We start from the raw sequence: 25,165 nt of genomic DNA, 5'->3' as shown, positions 1-25,165 counted from the left end.
GTACACTACTGGCAAACTACTTGACTAGACTATAAATTAAACCTCCGGAGGAGACTAGGAGTCTCATAGATACCTTTCTGGAACAGCTTAATGTTCTGGCAGAGATCACAAGGGAGGAAATAGTGGCAGTAATGAGTGGAATGGCGGGGGGAACATGCTGGAGGGAAAATGGGTTTCCATCAGAATTTTATCAAACCTATTCTGATCTCCTTGAAGACAGAATAATGGATGAATACCAGGAGGCTTACCGAGTAGAAATCCTTCCCCACTATGGGGGAAGCAGTGGTGGTCATGGTTCCCAAGACGGAGAAGGACCCTGAGGAAATGGCCTCGTATATGTCTCAAAAGTTGTGGCGAAAAGGGGGGGGAATTATAAGGATAGGCGCTAACAGAATATCACCAAAACATTTCTTTAACAATAGATAGTAAATACGGTGCTCCCGAACGGAGGGTCCTCCCAGCACCTCCAGTGTTTCCCCAATAGGAAAAACCAAACAGATTCAAAAGGCCAGGGCACTCGTATGAAATAAGATAAGAGTCTATGCAGTTAGGTTCTTGATCTTTGGAGAATCAATGTATAATCCAAACAGAGTTAAAGTTCAGTGTCTTTCTTCTTGTGCAAGGTTTTCATACATGTTCATCACATCAGAAAGATTCCATATGTGGTCATCACAACAACATCCAACAGCCAACATGTGTTTCGTCTCCGAGAAATCCATCTCATTGACTTCCTCAGGGCAAAGTATAAGTAAGGTGTTAACATAAATAAATGGCTTAGCCTAATCAAGTAAAACTCTTCAAGATATTGTACGATCAATAGAGAAAGAGTAGTGGGAATCACGTGACGGGGCAAAACACTATTATCCTCGAGTCTTCGTGAGGGAGTACTCATAAGTCAGCACGTATGGATCAAAAATCTTTTACGGTGCGATCTATAAACAAAACAGTTCTTTTGGGTAAATTCTTGTGTTGGGGGCGCTGTGTCTTGCTCTCCGATAATTAAGCTGGCGTGTATGTAGAGAAAAAAAGGACGTGTAAGCCCTCCGTCTCATCTAGAAGTATAAGGTATAGAAGAGACACAGAGTAAGGTCTCAGGAGTGTGTCTGAGAAACTCCTCAGCATGACAGGATCGTCTAGGTCTGTCAATACTGAAGGTGGATACAAAGGTGTTAACCCAGGCCTTGTCCTCCAGACTCTAGCCTAAGTTGAGGCCATTAATGCATAAGGACCAGCAAAGCTTCAACCATGAAGGAGGCTCCACCATGTTCTTATTTGTATGACTGCCATCAGCAATGGTGGTCCTGGATTTTGAAAAGACCTTTGACTCCCTTTGTTGGGACTACCTGATTGAGGTTGTATTCAAGATGGGCTTTGGACCCTCATTTCTTGAAATGGATAAAGACTCCGTATGAGGGTCCAATCGGTAGGGTACGCTCAGGAGGTAAACTCTAGTGCCACTGGAATAATGTTTTGGCATTTGCTATGCTAGCATGTGACAGGCTGCCCCTTTTCACCACTACTTTTTGCTTTGGCCATGGAGTCACTGCCCATCTGCCAGCATCAAAAGATGCAACCCTGGGGGATGAAGTTCGGAATGGTCTTCCATGTTTCTATGTAGGCTTTAATAAACACTTTAATACACTTGACCAGCCCCATGGAGGGTATTCTGGTGCTCTTTCAGGAACTTTACTCCTTTGCTCTGGCCTCTGGCTGAACAAGGGACCTCCAGGATGACCTTACAGGATGCGTGAATCCTGTGGGAGCAGAGGTCCTTCTTCTACCTGGGTATCTGGGAGACAAAATCTGCATCCCTGCAACTACCAACTGATTGTTGGAAGGATCTTGCTGGGCCTCAGAGCCTTGCTAGACTTCAGGAATGTCAACCATAGGTAAGTTGACACCTGCAAAAATGGTTTTACTACTGCATTGCCTCTATGCCCTGCAGAACGTTTTATACAAAGTGCCAGGAGCCATTTTCTGAGAACTTGATGCACTCTTGGGCCCCCCTCGTGTGGGTGGTAAGGCGCAGAAGAGTATGACAGGAGTGGGGGGAGGGCGCTGAAACTAGACATGAAGCGGGGAGGCCTGTGAAAGCTACAGCTCTTAGGAGGGTCTGTGGAAGAAGCACACTGCCCATCTGCTTGATGAAGGGTACAAGACACCGGACAGACACGCCAGAGGTGGCGAAGCATGTGGCTGAGGTGTGGGAAAGAACAGCCTGCTGAGGGCTGCAGTACACTCAATTCAGTAGATCTCACAATTGGCTCCGCCTCTTCTGTCAAATACAAGAAGTAATGTCCATGTCAGTCTGGAGGGAGGGAGGCTGTGTGAAATTGGGGGACCTATATCCAGGAGACCAATTCCTCACATTCAACGATGCTAGGGGGGCCTGCGGTACTGCTGTCAAACAGCTATTACAATTTGCAAAACTGGGGCCTACTGCCAGAGAAATATGGACTGGCTTCCATGATATACCACCAATCACACTGATCTTAGATTTACTGCTGGACAGCGGGCAGGGGAAGAGGCCTGGGGATCTTGAATATACAAGTCGCTGAAAGACGATAGACCGCCCCAGGTGCTCAAGGCTCACCCGACATGGAATAAAGACCTAAAGACTCCTCTTATGAGGAGTGGAAACACAATTGCACACAGATTCTAAGGTGGCGAGTAATGACAGATTTAAACAAATTCACGTCCACTTGCTACACAGTACATATATTATGCCTTCCAGAATCCATAAAATGTATCCCAATCGGCCCTCGACATGCATCAAATGCATAGCGCAGGACGCTACATTCTTACACATGGACATGTGTCAGGGTGGTGGACTGTTCCGAAGAGGTTGTGACTGGACTCAAAAAAGTAACCTGGGTCCAAATCGATTGATCCATCAGACATTGTTTACTAACTATACCCTCTAACCTAACCATGGTGTGATTAGTTATAAATATGCAAAGGTAGGACTACAACTGGCAAAAGACTGCAGAGTAATACACTGGCTGTCAGAGAGGGGACCCACTATACAGAAATAGATGCCAGATCTGCTGGTACGGACCCTAATAATAGAGATCAGACTGAAAAGAGTCAGGACAGATGACCAGTTGGAGGGAGACTTGAGGGATTGGGCAGACATGATGACTCAAATGGTAGCTGATCCTCACTCAAAAGGTATCTGACAAAGTCCAACAAGACACTAGTATGTAGAGTTGCAGGGCAGATTCCAACTTGCCCATCCACCGATGTGGTACAAACAAGTAGTAGTAGTCACACAAGATAGGAGAAAGGGGTGGGTGGGCGGTCATGCAAATTAAAACAACATACATTCAATATGAGGACCCGATTTGGGGGGCTGCTTTCTCTAAGTGTGTGGGCTAATGAACTATTCTTATCTATTTTTTTGCTTTTAAAAATGTTACAAAAGATATTAAAAAACGAAGTGAAACCTAGTTCCCTCCGCTTGCTGTAGACTGCACACAGTGATGAAGAGTGCACACTAACACTGTATTCCCACATATAGAGAAAACATATTAGAGGGAACATTGGTGTGCAGGCCACATCATAATCACTTAGCATCTGTTTCAGCCACTGTAGCAAGCTCTCAGGACATTGCAGAAAGAGCAAGATGTCTCCATTTAAAGACACTCTCTTCTGTCCCATTCGGTCTGTGAAGTCCTTCAATCTGTGCAGCTTCCGTAATCAATTCACCCAGCGGTTCGATGGCTAGGGCACGGTGGAGAGGAGAGAAGAGACATCCCCTTTAAGTATCCCACTCAAAAGGGAATGGAAACAAGAGAATGCCATTTACTCTAACATGCTCCCTGGGGAATCATCGTAAAGGGATGTGACATACACAAGGAATCGAGGGCCTATATTCTTTCTCTGAAGCACTTGGGTTAGAAAAGGCCAGTAAAACCCCTTGCTGATTTTTAAGTAATTTTAAAATTCTAAACACTGACAAATCATGTGCCTTAACCCCAAAACAGATAACCTTCTATTATGACAGAGAGTATGATGTACATATTATTTTTAAGACCAGCGTAGCAAATGCCAAAACATTTTTAGACAAGTCAATGTTCCTGCACTAGAGATCTGTCGAGAACAGTGAACTAACGAAGGCCTGTAAGCGAATAACTTCTAGTATCCATTACAAGACATTTTGTGTAAAAAAAGGTTATACATTAGTCCTTAATACAACACAAACTTTGTGAGTTTATAACTTGTAAACCAAGCATATAATCAGAATGTGATAAGAAAACATCCAACAGGCCTTTAAAGCCTCACATGACGAAATTAGTGAAGTGTGATGTGACTCAATGCAATACACTGCATACAGGATAACATCCAAGCTGGCAGGTATGCACAATCAGGAATGCACTGCTCTACCATGGACGACAAGTGTATGGTTTACTAAAGAGTCTTGTACCAACAATGAAACTATGACTCAGTAGCATTATTCAACGTGGTGTAGTTGAACACCGTAACAATGTTTACCACATTCTGACATTTTAAAATGCGTCATCTTAGAATGATTAAAGAAATGGATTTGAATCCCACAACATTTCAGTTTATTTAGTATATATTGGAAGTGAGTAATTGTGCAAGCTTCTCAAAACTTCACAATTATATTTAATATTTTTTATGTAATCCACTCTTGTTTATGTCTTCCAAGGGAAAAAAAACTTGGAACCTGGAAACCCTATACAAAAAGCAACTGGTCAAATTATGTACTCAGCAGACAACATGCTCATAGATATTTTAGCTAATGGGGCCTACCGCACTAGCACTTCCACTGCAGGTTGGGGGCAGAGGTAGAGCAATTATACTTTACCGTAATCTTCATAATCAAATTGAACAATAATCTGAACATGAACCCCGAAAACCTCTGAAAGATCTGAAGAGGACACACTAAGCATTCAACCTAGAGATCCACAATAAGCATGGCCCTCAGAAATGCCATCAACACATCTATAGCTAAAGCCACCTTCCCGGATGCTTGAAAACATGCCAAAGTCACCTCGCGCTGCAAAAAAACATCCTCAGACCCCAAATTCTCAGCAACTACCAACCCATCTCCCTGCTTTCCTTCCTCTGCCAAAGTCATAGAAAAGGCAATCAATTGTCAGCTCTCCCACTATCTTGAACATTAAAAATTCCTGGACAGGTGCGTGACTACACCACAAAACATGGTGGACACACCGTGTTAGAGCTCCACCAGCTGTGCAGGCCATCAATCCATCACCTGTTTCCTGGGGACCTTGAGCCATGTCGAGCCTGTAGGCGGTCCAGATCCATGCAGAGACCACACAAGGAGCCCGATTTGACTGGTGATCAGTGAAGGGCATAGATATTCTGTGTGATGGGCGCTGGCCTTGAACGTGGCCACGAGACACCGAACAGGAGGAGTGCTGCGAGTCGCCTAGGCCCGTGGAATCAGGGGGAAGAGTCCTTTGGCTGATTGCAGCCTGATTGCCAGACTGATTGCCCACTGCTGCTTGCAATAGAGTGGCGGCACTGGGGGAGGAGGACGAGGCCTTATGGCAGCTCGGGCACTGAGACGAAGAGGCCTGCAGCACATAACTGAGTGGCGCAGTTCAACAGAGGCCTGTGTCGCATGACTGAGTCACACCGCCAGCGAGCGGGCCATGGTGCTGGGACCGCGGGGACCAGCTGAACACTGGCTTGGAGCTGCTGAAAGGAGGTGGACTGGCAGAGACTTGGTGTTACTTGAGGCCTGTGAATGGGGAGTGCTTCTTCGGGCACATCCTTTCGCCTTGCATCAACTGCTGCAGTGGAGGTGGCCTATGGAGAGGCCCCTGGGGAGTTAATGGAAGCTTATAAGACTGAGACCTTCTTTTTGCCCATCCTCTCACATTACCCACCGCATTGGTGCTGGCCTCTTCGGGGTGTGTGAGGGGGACGCACATAATGCATAGCTGGCCTCTACTGCAGTTTGATAAGACAGTGAGGAGGTACTGCTTCCCAGGTTTTGTTCCGGGTGAGGATGATGAGACCCCCCCAATCCCCTCTCACCTTCCCCGCCCCCCCCCGTCCACACTGCCCTGGGAGTGCAGTGGGCCCTAGTGAACTGTTGGCCATTAGACATTTGAGATGTCTTGATTCTATAGCATTCGCCACTCAGTGCTCTCTTTGACGCAGTGTTTGGGCGGCTTACATTACCAACATAGCACGTGATAAACCAACTAACACTGCTGCTCAGCAGACGATTGACAAATATGCTAAGCACAGCACCCCAGGGGGTGAGGCGGGAGCAACTGGTGGGGCACCCGCGATGGACGACACCACCCAGACATCAAACATATTACAGGCTATCCAAGATCTTAAGGCCACCATCGAGGGCAAGATGCGGGAACTTCAGATGGACCTGGTATGGATTTTCCAAGACCTCCACAATACCACGCAAAGTCACCAAAGTGGAAAGCCATCTATCAGAAACAGAGGACACAGTCAAATCTCATGGGGATGCTTGGTGATGCTACAATGGTTGGTTAGTCAACCTGAGGCCAGAGCGGAGGATGCAGAGGGGAGGTCCAGCAGGAATAACTTGAGAGTACTGGACTTTCCCGAGAAGGCGGAAGGAACCACCACTACCAAATTTATGTGGGACTGGCTGGTGAGCTGGGTTCCGAAGGAGGACTTCTCAGCATGCTTTATTATGGAACAAGCTCATAGGGCCCTGACGGCTAGACCGCTGGTAGGGACCCCACCAAGATAGTTCATTATGAGGGTGCTCAACTATGTGGAAAGAGACGTAGTCTTCAGGGAGGCACAGCAAACGAAGACTTTGTGGTTTCAATCAACTACTGTGATGGCTTCAATCACAAATGAGTTGGGACTAGAAGGCGCTCTTATGGATGGGCCTCATAGTTGCCAAGAGGGATATTACAAAGTTCTGGAAGCATGTGGCTGCTCCATCGGTCGAGGAGTGGGCTAAGGGTGTGGACTTTTGTATGGACTGGAGTGCCCGATCTATAAGGCATGGGCTTGCCCTAAGAAACACTAAGATATGGGGAGGGTGGACAGAGGCTCGGGGAACATACTTGCAGGCCATGATCGATCAGGGGCTGAGGGGGCTGGGGGAGGAGGGGCGCGGCACTGGAGACCTCAGGAGAGGATGGTGCCCGGTCTATGATAGTGGAAGGGAACTGTGGGCATGGAGCTGATGTCTTTTCTAATTCCACCTGTTAGATGTATATGGTTGAAATACTGATGTGCAATGCTGATATGCTTGTAATGTGGCAATATCTCGCAATGCTGATATGCTTGTTATGCTTGTAATGTGGCAATATCTCACATCATGGTTAATAAAAAGTTTCTTAAAAAAAAAAAAAAATCATGGACTGCTCACAATCAGGCTTCCTCTGCAACTACAGCACTGAGACATCTCTCATCACAGTGGCAGACAACATTCACACCATCATAGGTTAAGACCAGACTGCTGCACTTACTCTCCTGGACCTTTCCGCTGCCTTTAACATAGCCTCCCTCCACACATTCATTCATATGACTCCCCAGCAAGCATCATTCAGGATCATGGACTCCGCATCATCTCTTACACAGACACCAAAATAATACTATCCCTCTCAGAAAACACAAACCTCACCAAAAGTAACTTCAAAATGTGCATGACCAATGTGGCCAACTGGATGAGAGATAACTGCTGCAGACTCAACACTGACAAGACAGAAGTTCTGCTATTCAGCAGGAAGAGCTCATCCTGGGACTTCAAATGGTGGCCCACAGAACTAGGCCCCAACCTCACACCCTCAAACCACGTCAGAAACCTGGACATCATCTTTGATGCCAACCTCATCATGAGACATCAGATCAACGCTTTCACATACTCCACTAGCGGAACAAAAAACATCAAATGGTTCCCTCCCGAACACCATAAAGACAGACATCCAGGCCCTCATCACAAGCAGACTGGATTACGGCAACGCCCCTTGCTATGGCATCCCTGCACACCATCTAAAACACTGCCGCTAGACTAGTATTCAACCTTCCACCCCACACGCACATCATACCTCATCCCTGAGAACTTCAGAAATGCTGCCAGTTTAAGATATGCATTCTGGCCTACAAGGCACTACACAACCTGAGCCCCACCTACCTCAACCACCAACTACACTTCCACCAACCAATGAGGCGCCTCCCCTCGGCCTCACTCACCCACACACCCCCATATCAGCAAGACAGGAGGCAAGGCATTCTCCTACTTGGCAGTCAAATCCTGGAACGACTCCCCCAGCACATTAGGACAGCCACATCTCTTATGGAGTTCTACAAGAAACTGAAACCTTCCTTGTACAGCCCACACCTACTTAGTGCCTGGATAGCCTTACAGGTGACAAGTTTGTGCTCTTAAAATCCATGTTACATTACATTACATTAGACAGCTTCTTTGATACTGTTATTAATCCCTCTGTCAACAAACACACTAAAATTCAAATGAAGCTGGCTTGTTGAGGCTGAAGATAAAATAGCACATATGATCAACTTCTACTGCCCCCTCAAGATAGAGGAATTCACTAAATCAAGAAAAGCAAACTAAAAACTAGCAACAGCCGTGCTTTTAATACCTGAAATCATGCAAAACTAAACTCCAAGATAGAATTTTCAGGGCAAAAATATACTACAGAAAACTAATCACTATAGAGCTGCACAAAAATACATTTTGCAAATTAATCAGGTAATTCTGCATCTTAAAAGCTGTAACCAGTCCACTCAGAAAATGTGCAATAAACTCAACAACAAAAAAACGCCATGACAAAGATGAACCCCATATTACCAGTCTCTTCTCCACTTAATACATAGACAACTAGAAGATTACTACACCAAAATCCAAGAGACACAAAGAAATCTGATAAGCCACCACTAACTAAATTCAATTCCCCCAATCAGAAATTAAGCTACACGAACTAACAACAACAAGAAGGATGGAGAAATCTAGCCAGACATACACAAAGCTTCCCAGAAAGCTTCAAAAATACCATCTACCTCCTCTGTGCTTCTGAACTCTTCTGCACTAATATGGTGATCAACACAAACAATGTTCTATTCAAGAAACTCTCAGTCAATCCACTTAATCGCTAAAACTACATATCCATCTCAAATATGTCACAGCATGCAAAACTCCCACAATACCATAACATCAAACAACTCAAAGGGTCTCAAGAAGCTCAGATAATGCCTGAAACAGCCCAAGAAGGGTTTCCACTGTTAAGGTTTACTGAGTCAGCCTTGCTCTCAATATGGGATGGCCTGATTCTCATCAAGGACAACAACAATACAATTGCCATGATTCTCCTGAATCTGGGAGAGTTCTGACACAGCGAACTGACACACCTTGCCAGCCAGGCATAATACACTGGGAATAGATATAAAAAATAAATAAAAACATGTCTCTGGGGAAAATATCAAAGGAAAAAAAATCTAGAATTGACAACACCACCAGTGATCAGTGAAGGGTTACCAAAAGATTGACTGTGAGCTACTGCTACACAAGGGATATAGATTAGATTAAAAATGAGTGCTAATGTAAGTGGTAAGATTTGGGTTATCTTAGGGTAAATAAGGAAAGTATGAGGAGGCAGAATTGAGGAGGGTAATGGTCGTCTCCAAATTTAAAAACAAAAAAAGATTGAAAACAAATTATGGTCATGAGATTAATCACCAAGAGATTTATCTCCGTGTGATAAAACACCTTGAAAAATTCATGTAGAATTAATGGCTTCGAACCTGACTGATTTGCATCTTTCCCACAAGAGGTCAGCACCACAGACCTAGTACAGTATTACACAAAGGGATACCATTTCACCTGTGGTTTCCTACATGATTGAAACTTGACGATACCCCTTATGAAAGTGTACTAATCTCTGTTAAATTCACTCATCCGCAACTATGACCTAACCTGGCAAACACACACAATTCCACTGAATGATCCGACTCACTTAAAAAGTGTATACGAGGTAAACCACTGAATGGCAAGAAACCAACTTACAATGAGCCTAGGCTAGACAAAATCTCTCTGGTACAGCAAAATAAGTTATACTACAACCCTGATACCATGGTGTCCAGCACAAGTACCTGTCAAAAACTGTCAGTCAGTTTAAAAGCTGGGGGGGGGGGGACCTACATCTTACCTACTGAACGTCACAGCCCCAACATAGTAAAATTCTGTTTTTCCTCCTCTCCAATCTAGATTTCTGAACATACTGTTGCTGTTAAAAAAAAAAACACAGATCTTACTAGTTTGTCCCATACACTGCTTTTTATGGAAAGCAAACATGAGTCTAGGTAACTTTTATTCATCATCATTAGTGTTAAGAATATACCAGTATGAGTTTATAATCTGCTGTATTTTATTGTTGAGAGTAGAATGATGGGTGTTATGTTCAGTGTGTTTTTTCTCCATAGTACTCTTTTGAAAGCATCTCGGACTAGTCTTTTTGGGTAAAACTATTGAAATGGCAGAGTGTATTCCTTGCAGTTGGTTTTGTATATAAATCCACTTCCAATTTGTTAGCTCTATGCAATCTTCAGACATCCAAAAATGCAACTCTTTCCCTGCTGATACTGGAAGCAAAGTTTTGATTCCGGTCACATAGGATAATTCACTGGATAAAAGTGTTTGCTGTTCTTCGCCCCCATGCCATGTACAGAAAATAGTGTCTATATGTCTGGATCAGTGCTTCATATTTTCAACGAATGGGGCACTACATTGTATATAAAATGTCTCTTCAAAGAGGCCCATATAGATATTTGAAACACTGGTAGCACAAGATGCTCCTATACTGGCCCCCGTGAGTGGTTGATATAACACCCAATCAAACTTGAATTAGTTGTCTTGAAAAATAATCTCAAGGCACTGGAGGATGAGATCATTCAGCCTATTGGTATCTGTATGGATAAAGACATCTGTGACTGCTTCTGTCACTGCCTTCTGAGTTATGTTGGTGTACAATGCCTCAATGTCCACCATGACCAGTAATTCCTGTGTATTAGCAAAGGTTAAGCCTTCCATGTTACGTATCAAAGGACTCATATCCTTGATGTAAGATTCAAAGGTAGTATCCATAAACACACCACCTCAGAAACATATCAACTTACTCTGAGGGACGATCGGTAGACCCTCAAATGGTGGATCCTATGGGGCAAAGCGAGGGATTGTGTTAATCTTTACAAGTTTTCATGACTCAATAAAGTATTAGGAGTACAGGGATTATTCTGATTCAAAAACTCAACATTTTCTTTGCAAATGTTTCCTCTCTCAAGGGTTTCCTTTGTAATCATCAATATCTTAGTAATTCCTTTATTGAAAGGGGCCTGGTGGATTGTGCAATAGTGTTCTTGTCCTGGCATGTCCCTCATCTTCTCTTTGTAGTTAGGAGCACAATCCCTCCACAAGCTGCAGCACCATCCTTTGGGGCTAAGGGGCCACACCACTCCATCTTTTGCACCTCAAGAAGAGTGTCTGTCAGGCTGAGCAAAGGTCAGCCTGACAGACACTCTTCATTTTCAGGTCAGGCTGCTAGGAGATAGACATGCGCTGTTTGCACAGGCTCTCGGCTGCTTGAGGAGAACTTTGCTGGGCTGAAGAAGTCACAGCCCTGTGGGCGTGACATCTTCAGCCTAGCAAAGGTGCCTTGAGGCCCTCCCCCTAATGACGATGTGGAACGTCACTGATTGCTTCGGACCTGGGCGCTGGAGTTTTAAGCCCTGAAGCGCCCAGGGCCTAATGTCAATCAGACACATCGTCACAGAGTGGGGTGAGGTCAGCAGTCTCACTGACCCCATCCCACTCTGTGACAAGTTGGGACTGCTGCCTTCCTCATTGGCTGACCTTAGGTTAGCCAGTGAGGGAAGGCAGCAGTCCCAGCCCTCCTGGGACCTCCGAGGAAGAGCTGAAGGTAAGTGTGCATGTGTGTGTTTTTTTTTTTTTATGTTTGGTGCGTGCGTGCTTGAATATTTGCTAATGAGTGTTGTGAATGGATGTGTGTGTGTAAGTGCGCCTGTGCCTGACCCCTCCCTCCATCCTAAAATTACCAGGCGCTACTGCCTTCCACCGCTGTCATATACTTTAAAAGTGATCTAGATATTCTTCTGTAGTTTGACTAAGGCTTCTCTCTCTTCTCCCGGTAAATTATGGGGTGGTTTTGCTATATATTTCAACATTCACTGTAGGCTCCTAAGGCAAACCTTTAAAAAATAGTCACCTGAGGACCAACACTATCTAAACTAGGAAAAAAAAAAAAAAGAAGGAGTATGGAGGGTGGCTATAGCCCTAAACTATTTTCTTCTTCACTAGCCATGATCTCATAAAAGGAATAATTTTTAACGTTAACCTTCTGAAGGCATACATATTCTGAACCAGTTCAAATTTATTGACCTTTTGGCTGTGTATAAATGTTACCCTTTTTTAAAGAAGATTTATCATGATGGTTCTACACCTATTTTAGAGAGATTATAAAAGGGAATATTTTGAATGATCTAGTTTTGCCTTTTCTTTGTTTGCAGATTATGATGTGTGGTGTCATGATTCTGGTATCTCTCTGTGGTGTGGGTCTGGACCCTATTGTTAGGTCCTTCCATCCAATCCAATATTCTAAAACAGGAAAACTAGTCCGTGCATCTGGACCCATAAAGTTTCCATGCCGTTGATACCTGCCACTAACCAGACCAAACTGGTTGGAACTACCCTCTCCTACAGATTCCGAGGTATATTAAAATGTGACCACTTTTCTATGTCCCCATCTTTAGTGCTCAGGTCTACTGCCATTAACTGAATTATGGCTGTAGTAGTTGTCCATTTTGTAAGGATACACATGGTGTATAGAGCTTAATGTCATTTTTTAGTTTCAGTTTTTTCTTTATCAGGTAGTCATTGAAGAGATCCATTTCAAATTGGATCTAATTCAACTTTCTTTGAGCCTCTTCTATAGAACTGGTCTTCTTTAGTTTCTCCTCTAATTTTACAATGTCTTTATTAAGGATGATACCCAACCCCTTTGCTGTTCCTACAATTAACTCAATCCAGTCTCTTCAACACCAGTTAGATATTAAGGACCATTTCTCAAAAAATGTTTGCACCTCAACAAAGAGGTCTGACATGTTCATAGGATTAGTGACTGTCATGCTACCTAAACACTCTGCACCATTAAATGTCAACTGCCAACTTTCAGGAGACTAGGTTTAACCAAACGTCATTGTTCCGTTTGACAGAAAAGGACAAGTGAAGTACAAAAAAGCTCAGTTTTCTTTATACCCCATAAAAAATTGCAACTGGAATTGGTCTCTCTTCAGCAGACAATGGGCGATTAGTTGAAGACAGCCAGAATGATTGTAAGCCCAACACAAAGATGACCAACAGTGAGTAAATCAATAATAAAAACAAAGAAGTTAAGATAACTGTGAAGGAAAGAGACAGTAGTCCTTTGTAACAACAAAACCTACTGAATCAAGACATTTTTTTAAAGTACAATTTCAAGCAATCTAAAGGCACAGTGAATTCTGCAAAAACATCAGTAAGAGCAAGGTTTGAAAACAACTTTCAAAATAATTTCACTGAGCACATGAAAAATCACAAGTTGAATTGGCCTTTATTGTGCTTCCAGCACTTCCCTTCTGAATAAAATCATTACCATACAAATATTTCTAATTCTCATCAAGAGTACAGGTTGCAACTTGTGGGCCCAGGAGACCTAGGTGCTAAAAACCAAGGTCAAATTCGGAGGACCTTGGGAGAACTATTCCACTGCTCCTTCAGCTAGCAAAAGAGGGGGGGTGGGAGGGGGACGACAGAAACTAGTCACCTGATAGTACCAAGCACTAAATGCCAAACTGTACATTTGCAGATTAAAATGTCCATTAATATGACTGTACTACATTTGAATTAAAGTGGTTTCAAAACAACAGTGGTGAGATAGCCTTAAAGGCAAACATTTTTGGATTAAGGACGACAACACTGTGGGTCGCAAAAGTCACCCAACTGGGCCTAACAACAAGACATGTACAAAGGCATCACCCTTCGCTCATCTTGCCACTTATCACACTACTGGCAAATTAAATTGCCAACTCGTCTACCACAGAAACTGGTAGCAAAACCATCCCTCTGCAGCCAAACATCCTGGTTGTGATAGTGCTCAGAAACAATAGTGAATGTACATACTAGAATGTAACAAAGAATAATTTTGTATGCAATAGGCTCTACATGGACGCAATCTTAACATTTGCTTGCTCTAAATATTTGTGCACACTCGTATGTATTGATATAAATATCACATGCTTTAATTTGCACCACTAAATAATGTACACACTTCTTGTGAAATAGTTATTTCAACACGTAGCGGTATAAGTGCAAAAGCACAAAGAGTTGACAATAAAAGGTAGACATGTGCATTGATAAAAAAGCGACCCTCTTCTTCCACGCCTAACTGGCCCTGACCAGACCTCAATACACCATGAACACTACCACCTAACATTTCATTTTCACTGCAAGAACTTATGTCACCAAAGCACATCCTGCTCAAAAACAAAGGCTCCTCCTGCCAACTCTTACTCACTTCAATCTACTGGTACATTACAGCCCAAAACCCTTACCATCCTCCTTTCACAGAAGTCAATCCATGTACCTAATCTTGCTGCCCTCCAACTGCGCTGAATCTCCTAATGCTCTCTGCGCCTTCATAGAATCATACATTTTGACAAACTATTCTTATATTTTTGTGTTTTGTAAATATAAACTCATGCACCATATTGAAACTCATGCTATTCTGTAACTTGTGCTGTACACATACCTTTGACTTTTCTCTCATTCCACCACTTCTACTTCCTCAACAAACATGATTCACGTTTGTTGCACGCCTTTCAACTCTCACCTTAAATGCCATAATTCCTGTTATATAATATGACATGGTGCTACATACTTTAGATTGTGCCATCCTTTTCCAGGGAATACTAGAGCTTGATGCCAATTAAATCGCCTTCTTAGTAAACCTGTTCATGGAGCTACTTTGGCGTTTTGTTAGGAAAGTATAAGGATGTTCTCTTTTGGTCTGTTCAAATTCTTTCAGGATATCTCTCATCTCCCCCAAATGTGAATTTCATCTATTTATAAAAACAAAAGTTCTCTAGTAAGTCCATCCTGCAAAAATATACTTTCTATAAAAGTTAGCACGATGAGTAATGTCCTATATTCTAGAATTTACACCACTTACCATTTAAAACAATAGTCTGTTAAACGTATGCTGTTTAACTGGAGCCTGTGCAGTGAGTGGCAGGAAGAGTAAAGTGACCTCTTAACAAATCACAAGGTGAGATGGACTCAATCTTAATGAGCCCTTATTAACGAATGAATACGGGTAGTAGGACGGCCAGGACACATGAAACTGCAGTAATGTAATCAAGCAGACTTCTGCATCCACTACCAAGGCTCTGTGCAAGGGAGATAGCAAAAGGAATGTGGGTTTCAAAATTGCCAGCTAGTGGTAGCAATCACTCACTACCAATGCTTCCTTTATTTTTTCCGTGTGTGTGTGGCAGTAAATGGCCTCTGTGCACTGAAGCCAATGCGTCAAAAACATGTGACAATTCACTAATCAAGCAAGCAAGCTACCACAGCCTGTTGTATTTGTCAGAAACAAGATCACTCACCCTTTAACCCAAGGTTACACCACAGAGATGACGCCTTGTCTGACCCTTAGCCCTTCAGCAGCCACCTATTGATGAGTCACTAGAGGAAGGAAGGGCCAGCGGTAAACACCTCTGAAAGTTACTTAGTAAGTATTGTATTGCTTTTATATAGCACTTACCAGCCTTAAAAAATGTGTTAAAGTGCTTTACACCAAGCAGCATACTGCTCTGAAACTGAAGTTAAGTTGTTACTCATGGAGTTATCTGTTATTGTTGGTACAGAGTTTAGTCTAGTTCTCTCAAGGAGACCATTTCCTGTCTTTATATTTACTTATTTACTCCCCTGTTTTACAGGTGGATTACAATGAGTATCAGGTAGGTATGATGATTAGTGTGTGTGTGTGGTTGGGGGGGGGGGGGGGGGTTTCTGGGAGTGCGCGAGCTCAGGCAGATGGCCAGTTGGGATTAGCAGATGAGCGAGTGGAGATCAGCTATTGCTAGGCTGCACAGTCTGACTTTCAAAGAAAGACAAGCTTCAAGCTTGAGATGAGGTGTGGGAAATTTGCATAAATACAATAATAGAGATTTAAGATAAACATGCGCATGATAGAGTAGGCTTTGCTCAGCGAGGAGGCAAGCAGAGGATGGAAAACAAGACGAGGGTAATTGAAAAGGGGAAAAAAGATGATATTCGGGAGGTTTTATGTCAAGGTCATGATTTTCATGTAGAGTTTTAAGCACAAAGAGCAGACTTTTGAGATACATGCACTCAAAGGAATTGTGGAAAGAAACATAATTATTTGCATGTAAGAAAGTTCTGTATTAAGTACATTTGAAAGGGCGTAGAATCCGGCGAACAGTTTGCTTGTAGGCTATTGCTAGACCACTGTTTCAGCATGGACAACTGATCAGCTGGGGCATTCAAAGTATAAAGTAATGGCTGTAAGCATACGTATGATGTTTCAAGCACTTTAGACTATGCTAGAATGATGCAGTAGTACCCTCACGATCAAAGCAACAGGAGAGAATATATGAGTTAAATAGAGCAAAATGTTGAAATGAGATTCTGCAGATGCTAGAGCTATGTCTTCTGATGTTTACCTTCAAAACTTGATTCACAGAACTTGTACCCAAGTACAAAAGTAAAGCATTTGGATGCCCCTGGTTTAGCATGGCACAGAATGGAGGTAAGAATAGTTTCCCAGACAGTGGAAGTGCATCATACTGCAGTAGGGAGTAGTAGAACGGAGAGAGGAGAACAGCACACTGCAGGAAGGAGGGAGAGACATGGCAACCTTTTAAATAAAATCAATGATGCCTTTCATTTAATAAGGAGATGCATATTAGTCTACCTGAGTACTGCCATTCAGTGGATGGCAGGAAGAAGGGATGTGGCTGCATTTGTTTTTAAAGGTGAAATCGTTTCTAGGTCAAGCCTGTCCTTTGTCTGTCCCTGATTGCTGCTAGGTGCCAGATGAAGAAAGTCAGGTTCTGAGATCTCGCACTTCTTTCCCCTCATGTTGTGGGTAGTCCGAGAAAGACAGCAGAAGTCTCAACCTACCGCAGGGCTCCTGTAGAAGAAGAAGCACTGCATGCAGAGTGCAAGGCATGTGGTTTGGTGTGCAGAATTTAATGTCTACTCCTAGGAGTGAAATCATATACATGCACTTGTGCAGGTAAATATGGTAATTGTGCATTGTGAGTGAGGAGGCAAAGACATTCTGCATTACCAACTCATATGAAAAACTTGCTTATGTTACACCTGCCACCAGCCAGCTCCTGCCTCACCTGATTTCACGGGTCCTTGTTTGAGGAGAACACTTACACAAGTATAACATCAGTGCCTCTAGAGGGAGGCTATTAGCATTGTGTACTTTGTACTTTTGTAAATCCTGCTTGAGTATTCACCATCTCATAGGATGTAAGCATTTAACTAAATACAAGTCCCTGGGAAACAAGTATCATAGAACAGGAAGGGTGAAATTTAAGATATGGTCTAACAGGTGAAAGATGGATGCACCCTTGCACTTCCAGGGTCAGATATGTTTAGTACTCTTAGCTCAGAAGATAGCTTCACTAGTTAACAACACCTACTGCAGAGATATGCACCTAAACACTGACTCCACGGTTTTAAAGTGTCAGGTTGACTAAACATTTTGTCCTTATCAGGGAGTTAAAAAGAGTAGCCTGAGTTTGGCGATGGTAACATCACTTGTTAGCACCAAACACACTGCACTTTTTAGTACGCACTGCACGGTCTGTATCATTACTACCAAGATGTCAGCTGTAGCAGAAACCCTATAAAATATTAGTAACCCACTCTCTTCAGCACGCTTGTGCCATATTCTTTACAAAGGGGCTAGTCTAACATTATGTTAACATTGAGAAGGCAACTCATATTTGTAAATTGAAATGTCAGAAACTAACACCAGACTATACTGACTCTCTCTCTCTTTCACATCATTTAAGGCACACGCGCCTCTGTTTTAAAGCCTGTCCAACAGGGTGAAAAATAATTGACTGAATAGCAACAACAACAACAAAAAATCATTGCAGTTTGGAAGTCACTCTCCTTTCCACAAACGACTGGCAGTTGTTTCCTAATAGGAGCACAAAGCAGTACCTGCAGAATGGCAGCGTGGGTTGAAAGAGAAAGGAAATGGTGTCTCTAGCACTCTGCACTATATAACACTGAAGTGTTGCATGAAAAACTATAGAAACACAATAGTTGGGGGAAAAACAAACTGTTACAGTAAAAAGGGTGAAGTAAAACATGTGAGATATAAAATGGACTCGATCGCTGACGTGAGCTACTTTCAGGGCTTGAAAGGGTTTCTAAAGCTTGTAAGTGCATCTACATAGCAATGCACTTCACACTAGCTAGAGAGCAGGCAGCACTGCAAACAGTTCACACTTTACCCTTCCAGACACCTCCCGTCCGAGTTGTTATGGAGGAGCAGACTTGCTGCTCCTATAACAGCAGTATCCTTTGTTGAATGCACCAAGTGAAAGCTTCCTTTACAGCTAATATTTTTACTTTTATTAGTTTTTACTTTTAACTTTTATTTTAATTTAACTTTAATTTTTAAACTCTGAATGTCTTTTGCTTCATGCGCGTTCCAGCAGAAGCCCTGCATGCTACAAAAGAGTAGGTTGTGTGTGCCCGCTCCCTACAGGAAACATCTCACTTCCAGACCATGTGAATTTGGAGGGATCTTTTTGCATGGAAAACAACCACAAGGATCTCAACCTCCAACAGGTCCAGCATTTTAGGGAAGACAATTTATGGACAAGAAAGCTGGATCTACCTTGAGCAGAAATAAATTATTTTACTCTTGATGGTATTCATCAGGCAAGCATGGAGAAAGTAAATGAAAAGGATGGATGGTACAGGCAGAAATGTATTCAAGTGAGACTTTTTTCACTGACGTGCACCACAGAGAGCCTGTCCAACAATGATTGGTGTACAGGAGCTGAAAGCCATGGAAAGGCCCAGCTTAATTAATAGCACGTTTAAAGTATTTCTGATTAACATGTGCTTGAAAAAACATACAGTATAATGGAACACAGCAGTATTCCACTGAAAATAGGAAACAAGGTGGCACTGCAGCGGTGAGAAAATGAAAGAAAAGAAAGCATCCCTACCTGCAGTACATTTAAAAATAAACTACTGTTTCTAAACACACAGTAATGCTTTATCCTAATGCAGATGGCAGTCAACGGGTCCTACCAATTTCGGATAAGACCAAAAACATTCAATATACATACTATTAAATAATGCGAGCTGCATGAGGATCCACCCCTAAAGTGAGGTGACAGTGCAGAGAATACTGCAGTGTATGCAAGTGCTTCCACAAAGGTGTACAAAGTTAACAAAGCAAGCAAGACAGAGCATTCTAAACAGTGACTAACATCAATGTGGGCTTCACACAAGCGAGATGGCACCCTAATAAAAAAAACGCACCTTAAATCAAATTCTGCTTCCTTGCTGCCTCGTGCTATAGTCGGTCAGATAGGTTTCAATATGGCTTCTTCGTTGGCAGCCTAGGTAGAAACATCCCGTTACTTGGTAAACCTTAAATTTAAATGCTCATACTTCATTTGTATGTTGCCAGCTAAGACAGAAAAGCACCCTCCATGGTGGTGGACATATACCCATACCCCAAGTGACGCAGCTGCAAGTATATCCAACCCCTGGAACTGATTTTTGGTTAGAGGCAAACAGCGATTGTACATCTATGCAAGTCTCATGGTAATGCGGTCTTGTTCGCTCTGGGGGGCAGGTGAGGGGGTGGGGGGAAATTCTACCCTCAGTAGTGGTAGAGGGCTATGCCCTTGTCAGAAGTTAAGTGACACAAACACAGCTTTGGCAACATGCCCATTTTTTGTTTTGTAAGAGTCAGTAGTGTTAAAATGCATTTTTACCTACCATCCCACTGATGTATACATGGAGCAAAAGTTTAGTCTGTTAAATCAAACAGAAGAGTTTTTTGTACAGCTGAAATTCTGAACTTGCATATTTGAAGGTATTCTCAAATGTGATAATGAAGAAAAAGGAGACTCTGTAAAATAAAATATTTGCCTAGGATCACACAATTTGAGTTCGGTTTATGGGTCAAGTACATTATAGTTAGGTCGAGTAGATTATTCAAGTCACTAGACCTGCAGGGCTGGTAACATTTTTATGATTTTCGAGGGTTTCTTGATATGGACTGTAAAAGTGAGAGCATGAGCCCAACAAGGTGTTCATCACAGTGGATAAAAGATCATCGAGCCACTGCAACCAGGACCACAGACCAAGATCGGCTTATTTCGGTTACTGTTCATACTTTGAGTCTTGCAACAGTATTTCCTGCACCTACCTCCCCTTTAAGCAGCCGCCCTAGACTGTTCGACCTGTGCTACACACAGAGTCACGTGCTTAAGAGTTAGTACTTGGCCCAGCTGTTCAGGTCAATCTATGAGCCACAGGAAACAAGGCTACAACCTCCAAAGTTAGTTTCAGAACACAAGTCCACAACCTCCAAAGTTGGGCTCAGTACACAAGTCCACAACCTCCAAAGTTGGGCTCAGTACACAAGTCCACAACCTCCAAAGTTGAGCCCAGTAACCCTCTGAACGGGTCTTTGATACTGCCATTCACGATTCGTTTAAGAATTTGGGTTTGTAAAGTTGGACAAACAAGTGTAATAGCAAGAGAGATTCGGCTTGATTACCCCGTTAATGCATTAGCACATAAACGGACAGAGCAGCCTGCCCTTTGCTTAAGACTACATAAACTTCGTTCCATCTTATATATTACATTACACTTCTTCCCGTGTTCCCAGTTTTGTCATTGTTTTATGTTGTTTCAAAGAAGGGCGACACAGCTAGATTTAAGTTACAATAGCAGTGTGAAAAAGGTCAAACGAAGTTATTGTAAACACTTATTTCATCTGAGCCTATGTACAGCATGCATTAAACTGAAAAATACTCCTGCAGGGTTAAACAGACATAAGTGTAGATTAAAAGCGCAAAAAAAAAAAAAAACGAATATTTGCTAGGGGTATCCGTTGTGCAGTTGCATCTGATTGATACGCGTCCCAAACGGGGACTAACGTGAACAAACCTTTTTTTACGTAGGAAATTACCACCAGTTAGAAGCTGCAGCAAAATAACCAGCACAAATTCCGCTGGCAACAGTGCTCTCGTTCAAATTTACTTCGTTGACTATTTAAATAATAAGAAGTAAAGTTATCACTCAAAGATTCTCATTTTAACAGGAAGAGAAGGACAAAGGACAGATGGCCTTTGAGATTTGAACCAAATGGATTACACTGATCTCGGCTGCATGCACTCAATCGACGCAGCTAATTTTACAGCACGACACGTTTTCAGTTGATTAAGCAAGGGAGTTAAACTGGCACTTACAAGTCCCATTCTAGCGGGCGAATACCGAGCAGGTCTAAAGTCTCTCACTGCTCCTCCCACAGTCTGGAAGTCAGGTGAGATGATAGCGCATACAAGGAGTTCCACCAAACTCGAAACTACATCAGGCTGTCCTTGCACCAGCCCTGTCCTCAATTATGCCTGTCACCAATACTACTTAGCCTCACGGGCTGTGTGCTGTAAACTATTGGAGACAGCTGCTGCAGATGGTTGGAGTCTAGACAGTTGAAGAGGTGGAAATGCAGACTGTCGTTGCTAGTAGTTGGTTAGGGTACTGCAGTTTGTTTCCACTGTCGGTTGGTAAGGGTGCTTCAGTTCTCTTGGATAGGGCTCCCGGGTAAGTTATCAGCACTATAAATAAGTGTTCATGTGCCTCCGTCGGGCAGCCTACACCTTTTAGGAAGCGAGACAGGGGTAACTGGTTAGACCAAAATATGAGGTGTTATCTTGCCCACTGTTTAGATCAGAGTGTTGTTCTTAATGGCTAATTTGCATTTATTTACAGCTCATGGTGAGAGCTGCTCTAGATCAGTGTTAGCTTTTCTGTTTGGCAGATTCATACTCTAGCTAGTAAAATCTTATGATAAGTATATGCATAGTAGACCAGCTCAGGGTCTGCAAGGGGTACCTTTTTGACAGCACTCCATCTGCGGGGTAGTAAAAAAAGGTACTGCGTCAGTAAAATAACGCTACGGACCAACCTGACCTTTCATTTAAGGACTGAATGAAAATTAGGGCAGAGTCAACTGTCTTATAAAACTTTATTTTTGAGTTTTTATTACAGCTTGCTCAAACCCTAAGCATAGCGGTAATATTAAATGTTTAAACGACATATGGTGAAGTTACATTATTACCTTTAAAGCCTTAAGTCCCGATTAGGAATACAAAATTTATCAGGTGTAATAAACAGCAACTGTTCATTTTTTTGTCAGTAATGGGGAATAACACGGGGATGTTGGTGCTTATTGCACTAACATCTATATTATCTTATCGTCAAGACGAAATAGAAAATAGCTGTTCTGCCTCATTGACGACCACGCTTATACAATAAAGAGGTGAGGTACTTTCTTCACAAAGTTCTGAAAAAACACAGCATTTTACTTCCCTAAGACAACCCATGACAAGTTTGTGTCACCTAGAGGCCCATCTGTGAGAGGTGTTGTGTGCCCAGATACAAGTCCCATGCCCACCGTACCATAGGTTTCAAACTGCACCTCATTGATGAGGCTCACCAAGTCTGAAGCATGTCTGACATGAATTTCTCAGTTCGGGATTTGTTTATCCCAGTGGGTCAGAGTCAAGAATCACTGCAGATGATTGGTGCCTGCGGCCAGTGCTTTAAATGGTCCGGTACGGAATACCGGCATTTTTTTTATTTTGAGATGGAGAGTGCCTGCACTTCTCAAGAAAACGTAATACTTTTAATTGGAGAGTACCGACACTTCTCAGAAATAAGCAGGTGCTCTGTTAGATTACCTGCACCTCTGTTTTTTCCATTTCAAGCACTGTGCCTGCCTATAATGGCACACACAAATATTTGCCATACAGTAATAATTAAAGATTGAAATTAATTAAAGGATTTCATCCCTGGCATTCATTTTTTTCATTGCATAAGAAAAAAGTCGTGCATCTTCACAGTGTCATAAGACTGTGAACGGCTAATTGATACGGGCAGTAAATGAAGGCTAACTTCAGTCAGCAATCTTCGAGCAGTGGCTCAAGAGATACTGACAGCCAAGCCGAGGGCAGTGGTGATGCCGAGACAAGGTAACAGCCAATCACTACCCATGAGCTACAGGGAGTGGAGCCCGATAGCCAGTCCATCACCACGGCCAGTTGAGAAGCAGCAGTGGCGTCGGCAGGTGAAAGATCGGGGGGTCAATGCCCCAACGGATTCGGCGTGTCTAAGCGCTCGGGAAGTGTCCAATCACAATGACCATGTTAAGGGGAAAGATACTACTCACCAGCACTATAACCGTTCACCGGGGTCACCAGGCTTTTCCGGCTACCTCAGCACCGCACGCCGGCTCACTCCACTGACACGGGTAACTAGAGGTAGTCAGCATCTCTGTGCTGATGTCACTAGCGACCGCCCACAGGCAGGAAGCGGCCCTGCGAAAGGGTATCCAGCCAATGATAGGCCCTGGTACAATATCCGAGATCCCCAATGCCAATGAACAGTTGACAGGAGCACGTCAGCCAATAGTATCACGAGTTGTCTATCGAATGTAAGGTCACCGCAATAACTCACATCTCAACACGAGCCTGATTGGTTGTTAATACTTGAATGCCATTAGTTTGTTCACAAACGTTACTGCGAGACAAATACTTCCGTACGAGGAGCTACAACGATTTTCACTCTAGGTAATGGATTGGAAATGTGTTGTGTCCCCGTCTCTACAGCCCACACATAAAGGACATTTTAAATCGCCACTAATACATACTCCATGTATGTACATAATACATAGAGGATGTGGCGTAACGGTCAGAGCTGCCGACCTTGGAGCTGTGGCACTAGCTTTGAATCTCGGCGTCAACTCGATCCTGTGATTCAGGGCAAATCACTTAATCTCTGGGTGCATACCAAAACTAATGTGACGTTGTGGTTAGGTAAAGCGCTCCAATACCTTCGGGCCGAGTTCGAGCTATATAAAACTGAATAGGGAAAAACTACGCTTCACGATGTTAGACGCCGCAATAGACCCCGAGCAGCTGACATCGCATAAATAGGATCTAAAAGTGAAAGAAACAAGCTTGGTGGCAATTCTGTGGTAACGGGTAAAAAAATACTGAAAACGTCGAACACACAGTGGCAATTTCGTGGGGGCGTGAGCCGCACTGGATGCTGCTCTAGGATTATACGTGGGGTTTCCAGTATTTCGAACGCACCAGGATGCCAAAGGAACTTTGCTGGTGCTTTAAGTGGGATGAAAACATTTAAGAGGAGTGGCCAAATAAGCAATACATAGGAAACCTTTCCAAGAGATGTGACCTACTTTCCTAGTACTTTTGTCTTGTGCTTCAGACAGTGCGCCTGTGGGGCCACATGACCCATCTATCCTGGTGTTTAACACTATACAAATATTTAGCTTTGCAACAAGAATTTTAGAGTCTATTAAGAACACAGACATTTTATATTCTATGTCAGGATCGGAGTCTCTGATTATGCTGGTTCAAAGCTGATCAACAACCAAAGAAGAAACCACACAACAGGTTTATAATAAAACATCTCAAACATAGAATCATTCAACCACACAAAAAATATCTTCTAATCTAGAACCCAAATTAAAAGCTTTAGAGGCCATGGCCCCTCTAGTGGAATGTGCTCTATATGAGGATACATCAATGCATGCTTCATACATGACCCAATGGGCCAAGGTCACTGCCGAAAGAGGATGAAAAGATTCCTGAAGAGCCAGCAAAAAAGGCCTAAAGGATTGTTCCTATGAACAGCGGTATATGTTCCACATCTACCTTTAAACATTTCTCAACACACAGCTTAATGTGTGGAAAGGCAGGATTATCAACCGATCTAGACATACATTTAGTCCTTTTTGAAATGATAAAGGAAACACCAGTAGAG

General features: G+C 43.0%; 1 protein-coding gene across 2 annotated transcripts in view; it reads right to left on the bottom strand.

Annotated features, from left to right (window-relative positions):
* The window catches only part of VMP1 (vacuole membrane protein 1), a 682,493-nt gene extending 658,799 nt beyond the window's left edge, over positions 1-23,694 (bottom strand). The window contains exons 1-2 of one of the 2 annotated variants that reach the window (XM_069226431.1): positions 23,547-23,694; positions 19,619-19,698 (exon numbers count right to left, since the gene is read on the bottom strand). The gene's annotated coding sequence lies outside the window, so the exon portion shown is untranslated. The remainder of the gene's footprint in view (positions 1-19,618; positions 19,699-23,546) is intronic. The other variant, XM_069226430.1, reaches the window with a different exon arrangement.
* Between the last annotated feature and the right edge of the window lie 1,471 nt (positions 23,695-25,165).

The sequence above is a fragment of the Pleurodeles waltl genome, chromosome 3_1 (genome assembly GCF_031143425.1).
Source record: "Pleurodeles waltl isolate 20211129_DDA chromosome 3_1, aPleWal1.hap1.20221129, whole genome shotgun sequence".
In the NCBI taxonomy this organism is placed as follows: Eukaryota; Metazoa; Chordata; class Amphibia; order Caudata; family Salamandridae; genus Pleurodeles; species Pleurodeles waltl.
This window is presented reverse-complemented; position numbering and strand designations above follow the sequence as displayed.